The 7,069-nt window shown below is 42.2% G+C and overlaps 1 non-coding gene across 1 annotated transcript; it reads right to left on the reverse strand.

The window, feature by feature from the left end:
- Positions 1-283: 283 nt before the first annotated feature.
- On the reverse strand, positions 284-421 carry LOC123326366. The gene has a single exon (XR_006541054.1). It is a non-coding gene; the product is annotated as a U4 spliceosomal RNA (small nuclear RNA).
- Between the last annotated feature and the right edge of the window lie 6,648 nt (positions 422-7,069).

The following is a 7,069-nucleotide window of genomic DNA, read 5'->3' on the forward strand; positions in this document are numbered from 1 at the left end:
TGGACCCATTATTCAGACACAACAAGAAGGCAAACTTCACACCTCAACTTACTTCATGACTCTATTTAGTGGAAGAAAATGTTACTGCTCATAACTTTGTTTTTACTGGTAAATAGGTGTCTTAGAACAATGGAAAGCATAACTTTTTAAAGATTTATTTATTCATTTATTTTAGAGAGAGGCCCGGGTGTAGGGGGGAGGGGCAGAGGGAGAGAGAATCTCAAGCAACTCTTGGCTGAGCGCAGGGCCCAACGCAGGGCCAGAGCTCACGACCCTGAGATCAGGACCTGAGCTGAAACCAAGAATCAGATGTGTAACCGACTGCACCACCCAGGTGCTCCAGAAAGTATAACGTTTTAATTAGCAATAATCGCGCCTCGGATAAACCTCATTGGCTACGATACTGCCACTGTGCAAAGCTAGAAAGTATAACGTTTTAAAGGCCAAACACTTCAAGAACTTTTTAAGAATGAGTAAAATGAGGTCTAAAGTGTTCAAACTATCATTCTAAGGTTACTGGGGGCAGAACTACTAACTTCTTCTGTGAATACATATGTACCCTCTAAAAACAGATGTTTTATGAAAACTGTCTGGGAAATTAATTTATACGGGTGAAAGCACTTCATATGAATCAAGGGACTTAAGACAAAGCAAGAAGACACGGTAGCAGTTGATTATCAAATGGATGCAAAGAGCTTCCCAAGAGAACATCATCTAATATTCTGGGCATCTAACATGTATCATGAGGAATTATACATCTTTTTTTTTTTTTTTTTTTTTTTTTTTAAAAGATTTTATTTTTTTATTTGACAGAGAAAGACACAGCGAGAGAGGGAACACAAACAGGGAGTGGGAGAGGGAGAAGCAGACTCCCTGCCAAGCAGGGAGCCCGACGCGGGACTCGATCCCGGGACTCCAGGATCATGACCTGAGCCGAAGGCAGTCGCTTAACCAACTGAGCCACCCAGGCGCCCAGGAATTATACATCTTAAGGAAGATGAGCTAAAACCCAAGCAAGCCCTAAAAAAACAAAACACCAAAATAATTTTAAGGATTCAAAGTAGTTAAATAATCAGAGATTATATCAGATATTCAGCCCAATCTGCTTTAACTCCAGTGAAGCAAAATGCTCATCTACACTTTTTTAAGATAGTATTTATTTATTTGAGAGAGAGAGAGATAGAGCATGAGCGGGGGAAAGAGCAGAGGGAGAGTGAGAAGGACAAGCAGACCCTACGCTGAGCACGAAGCCCAACACGGGGCTTGATATCAAGACCTGAGCCGAAACCAAGAATCAACCAACTGAGCCATCCAGGCGCCCACTCATCTATATTTTTAAAAGTCATTCAGTATTTCACTTGAATGGCAGCTACACACAGGCATGACGTCAATATTCAATGTAAAATCTGGTGAATTTCTGTGCATCAATGCAGGTGAATCTTCACAATTCATGGATTAACTCACAGTTGACCCGATACCCATCGACAACAGCCGAAAATGTTCAGATCAAGCCTTCAGTGCTTTTTCTCCATTAGTCATCCAAATCATCAGCCTGAGCCAGAGAACTGTAGTTTTATTTATTGATTAACTTCTACATTGTATATTCACAATCTCATATAATTTCTGCCAGGTATTATTTTCCCAATTTTACAGATGAGAACACAGGCTGCTAAGGATTAAGGCCAAGGTCACAGAGCCGATACCCAACAGGGCTAGGATTCAAGATGCTGCTTTCTCTTCACGCAAACCTACCTTTTATAGCCGCAATGCTAGGACAGCTGCCACCCTCCCCCCTCTCCACCTGGCCTCAAAGGGAGGAGTCAGTAGAAAGGCCAGGCTGAGTCTGGGTTTGGCTCCTCATAGACACCAGCAGTGCCTGTCACAGAATCATCACGACACGGGGTGGGAAGAAGGAGTCAACTGAGTGGAGCAGACAGTATCCTCCTCACGGACAAAAATGACCCCAAACTGCATCACATTCATGCAGATAACCTGAGTCAAACATTCCTGTATCAATGCAAGTCTAGATGGGCATGCTGGTCTTCTTGGACCAGGTCAGTGACACTGTGTAGATGCTCCCAAACCCCATTCCCTGATCCTGGTATTTCTCCTGAAACTTAAACTCTTTTTTTAAATTGCCTTCTATATGTTTTCATCAGAACATCCAAAGCAACAATCTTTAACAGGATCTATTAATTCAGCCTTTCAGTCTATAAACATTGTTTTTGGTCCAGGACATACACACCTGTGAATGCCTCATTATATTGAAGTAGCCATGCAGTAAACATGCAAACAACCATAAATATGATGTTTATAAAAATATCGAGTCCCTTAAAAAGTGGCCTTAATCATGATGTTCCTACTTAAATGGTTAAATATATGTGCATTCCTTTATATATATTTCACATTCCACTGTCACATCTGGCTCTTCCCTCTTGGAGCAAATGGTATCATACAAAAATGTTCCTGATGTCATCTCTCATCCCCCATGTTCTTTTATAATCATGTCACACCCCTTGAGTAGGGAGTAGAACTCCCTTCTCCTTGAATAAGGTAGGTTATGTTTGTAACTCACTTAGAATGCAGCAAAAGTAACACTCGGTGAGATCTTAGGACTTGGTTAGAAAAGGTGACACAGCTTCTATTTAACTCAGTAAAGGCCTCGTGTTGGAGTCCTGCGCCCCCAGGTGAGCAGCAAACTTCCCTGAAGCTGTCATTCCATAAGCAGCCCCCAAAACCTGTGTAAACAGACAGATTGAGTCTCTAAGGCTGCAGGGGTGGTGTGTGGAGAGAGAGAGAGAGAAAGGGAGACAAATAAATGGAGAGAAAAGCTCACTGAGAGCAACAATCAAAAACGGCCACATTCTGAATGCAGTCTGATGAGAAACCCCAAACCAGAAACACCTAACCAAGCCCTCCTCAAATTCCTGGCTTACATAAACTATGTCCATGAGTCAATAAGTTGGGGGTAATTTATGCTGCAACAGTAGTAACCAGAATGCCTGGTTACTGATTACTAGTGATGCCTGCTAGTTAGCCTAGTACTTCTGTGAAGGGATTTTTCAGGTATTATCCAACTTCCTAATCCATTGACTTTAACTCGGGGAACTTATCTTGGGCCCTTCTGACAGAATCAGCTGAGCCCTTAGAAGAGACCAGAAAGACTGGGAGTGGAGCATATTCTCCTATGGGCCTGAAATAAGAAACAACCCTGTTGTGGACAGCCTACATAAAAGCTGTAGGAGGGCTCTGCGCTCAGCTGGGAGTCTGCTTGAGGATTCTCTCCCTCTGCCTTCCTCCCTAAAATAAAGAAACCTTTAAAAAAATAATGAGTGTGTGTGGGTGTTGGAGCACCTGGCTGGCTCAGTGAGTAGAGCATGAGACTCCTGATCTTAGGGTCATGAGTTCCAGCCCCACCTTGGGTATAGAGCTTACTTAAAAAAATGTTAAGTCTTCTGATCCATAAACATGTTTTTGTTGTTGCTGTTTTTAAATAAGCATGTGTGGTTTTAAACCACCAAGATTGTGGTCATTTTTCACATGGTGATAAGAAATGAATATAGAAAGCAAGAATAAGATTAGTGAACAAATTTCATGCCATGAAATTCTGCAGAGGTAGACCAGAAACTTGGATCTACGCTTCCCAGAATGGTGCAGGGTATTAACAGGGTTAGAAAGACCAGATATGAGACCTAGAAGATCCATAAACCTTTTAAAAAATCATGGGAAATCCTATTATTCTGACTTGAGTTGCAAGGAGAAGGTGAAGTCTCACCTTGTACTAAGATCTTACTTCAGGGAGTCCCTCAAAGCTGGGTCTCCGGACTCATTCTCAGCCTCTTGCCTGTCCTCTGTGTCAATGCTCTGCTTTGGATTTGGCCTCAGCTCTGTGGTTACCCCCTGCCCCCTACCTTCATTTCCTTCCCAGACAGGAGGGCCAGGATAGCTAAGGTCTCTGATTTGGTCCTTTATCCCCTCCTTGATAGAACCACCACTTTCTAAGAACGCATACCGTGTGAACATGAGAGGAAAGAATGACAGCCCTAAGGCCATTCAGCACCAGTGTGCATGGGTGTCCAGACGCTTCCCTGTGGGGCCAGAGTCTGAGTCAGGATGGAAAGGGTCCCTCTGCTCCTCCCCGAGCCTTCTTGAAATTTGTTTGGCTTCATGTGAACTTGGGCAGTCATTCATTTTACGTTGGGATCAAACAGCTTCTTTAGAAACTGAACAGGTGCTGTACTATAAGCCAGTGAAATCCATCCCATGAATTGTGGTAATAGACAAGCTGCAGTGTCATTCCAAAACCAGCAATATGATGAGGCTTTCAGAGAAATCAGCTTATGCTTCTCTCCCTGAGCTAGACGAAGTGGGGATAGGTAGAAGAAATCAGTCTGCACCTTTTCTACTCCCACCAGACTAGAGATTGCCTCCATGCCTGGGAACAGATTGGGTATTAGGGTCAAAGTCGCCCAGTAGCTTGTGTATTTTAGGGGAATGTACATTTATTGAAATATATACTTTTTTTTAAAAGATTTTATTTATTTATTTGAGAGAGAGAGAATGAGAGACAGAGAGCATGAGAGTCAGAGGGAGAAGCAGACTCCCTGCTGAGCAGGGAGCCCGATGCGGGACTCGATCCCGGGACTCTGGGATCATGACCTGAGCCGAAGGCAGTCGCTCAACCAACTCAGCCACCCAGACGCCCTGAAATATATACTTTTAAAAAAAAGTTTATCTTTTAGGTCAGAAAAAAAAATCCTTGGGCAGAGCCCAGGTCAGGGTACGTTGCCATGGGCAACAATGTTTATATTTTGGCAACAGTTACACACTTTATATTTTAAATGCCTGTTTCCACCTCAGTAAGGTGTTTCCAGGGCAGACACTTCATGGATCTCCTCTGAATTATTTTCAGTCATCTTTAGGGGCAGAGAAGCCTCAATTGGCCAAAAGTAATTCAAGTTGCATATTTTAATTTATTTAAGTATATAGCAGAAAATTAAGATGTATCATTGCTGTGCTAAACTCTCGGAACCAGTCCTGGTCCACGCGTGTACAGCCCAATGGAAAAGGCAGCCAGAAATGCCAATATGGTAAATGCCTTTAGGTGCTGTTTCCCTTCCATTCATACATATCAGAATCACCTGGAGAGCTTTCAAGCAAGACTCTTACTCTGTCCCTACTCACAAAGAGTTGGTCTGGGGTGAGAGGCAGGTATTAATTCCCCAGATGCCTTCAATGTATATCCAGAGTTGAAATCCACTGTCTAAAAATCCTTTAATTTGCCAGGTACTCTAATAATAATTTGCTAACTCTGCCTGTGGAAGGGAGGTCATCAAAATGCAGGTAGCACTTGAGCTTAAATTTAAAGAATGCATAGAACTTCTCCAAGTAAGGAGGAGGGTAGAGGAGGTTGGGAGGGCTTTTAGGGCAGAATTTGCCTGCTGGGCAAAATCCTGTTGATGCTAATTTTTTTTTTAATATTTATTCATTTGTTTTAGAGAGAAAGGTGGGGAGGGGCAGAGGGAGAGAGAGAATCTTCAAGCAGACTCCCAGGTCAGTGTGGAGCCCAACTCCACTACCCTGAGATCATGACATGAGCTGAAATCAAGAGCCAGATGCTTAACCCACCAGGTGCCCCCTGTTGATGCTTACTTTTAACTACCTTCCTAACTTATCCTGGTCTATTCATTCCTACTGTCACCACCCTAATGCAAATCCTTGTTAGACATGCCTTGCATGAAGCTACCAATTTCCTGGCTTTTTTTTTTTTTTTTTGCATAAACACTCTTTTATCTTCAAACATATGCATCCCACTGCAGAGAAAAAGATTCTCTTACAGCACAAATCAGTTGCATTGCCCTGATTCAAACCTTTCAATGACTTCGTATTGCTCTTAAAATCCAAAATATTTAACATAGCAGATAAGACCCGATGTTCCTTAGTCTCGGACTTCCTTCAGCCTCCCCTTAGGGGGTCCTGGTCTACCCTGTCCTTTGTGCACTACCAGTCCCTTTCATGCAGCTCTGCTTCAGTCTCTGTGCAAACCATGCTTTCTCCTTTCTCAGGGTCTTTGTGGAGATGATGAATCTTCAAAGAATTCTATCCCCACATTACTTCTCAGGCCACTTTGTGACGTAGAAAACTCTACAATGCTTAGTCCTTTGCTCAAATATCCCTTCCACATAGAAGATTCCCCAGATGTCCTCTCCCAGCCTACGTAGGGGTCCTTGTTACATGACCCCAAAGCTACAACTCCTCTCCTTTGTAACACGAATCTTCACGCACCATACGCATCTCTCCTGATAGACTCTATGGTTTACAGTCCCTTCCTGTATTATTGGCATTTTGTCCACTCTGGCATTTGGTAAATTATTGGCAAATGATGGTTGAATAAACTGAATGAACAATACCCCTGCACACACACACACACACACACACACACACAAAGATAATCTAACCTATGTTTTCCCTCTAAGAGTTTTTATTTCCATAGGCACTCAAAATCTGGAGCATGAGATATAACTCATTTGGGGTGAAACTTGACCTCTCTGTATGGCCCTCGATATCTTTCCTCTCTGCTCTCTCTCTCCCCTTCTCTTTCTTATCTTTCATCAGAAGTTTAGCGTTTTGTATGGGCATCTGCATTTAAGCAGAGTAACAAATAAATAACCATTATTAACAAATATAATATTACCTTAATATACTTACACATTGATTACAATGATGAAAAGAGAAGCAAAGCTGAGTAATATGTTCTGAGCAGATGCAATATGTTTAGTATATGTAGTCAATCACTTAATTCTCTTCCCATTCATAATAATGTGCCCATTTTTCAGATGAAGCAACAGAGACTAGAGAAACATTACTTCCTAAAGATCTTACAACTAGTGATAAAACTACCAGGCTAATGACCAGTATCTATGTAACTCCCAATGCCTTGCTGTCCCTCCTAATCCAATCAGATCTGTAACCATTGGAAATGATTTGAACCACCTACATGAGAAGCTAGCTGAAGTATCTAAATTTTATATAGCTTCTTAAATTGTAGATTTCAGGTGTCTACATTACG

This window comes from Neomonachus schauinslandi, chromosome 11 (assembly GCF_002201575.2).
Source record: "Neomonachus schauinslandi chromosome 11, ASM220157v2, whole genome shotgun sequence".
Taxonomy (NCBI): domain Eukaryota; kingdom Metazoa; phylum Chordata; class Mammalia; order Carnivora; family Phocidae; genus Neomonachus; species Neomonachus schauinslandi.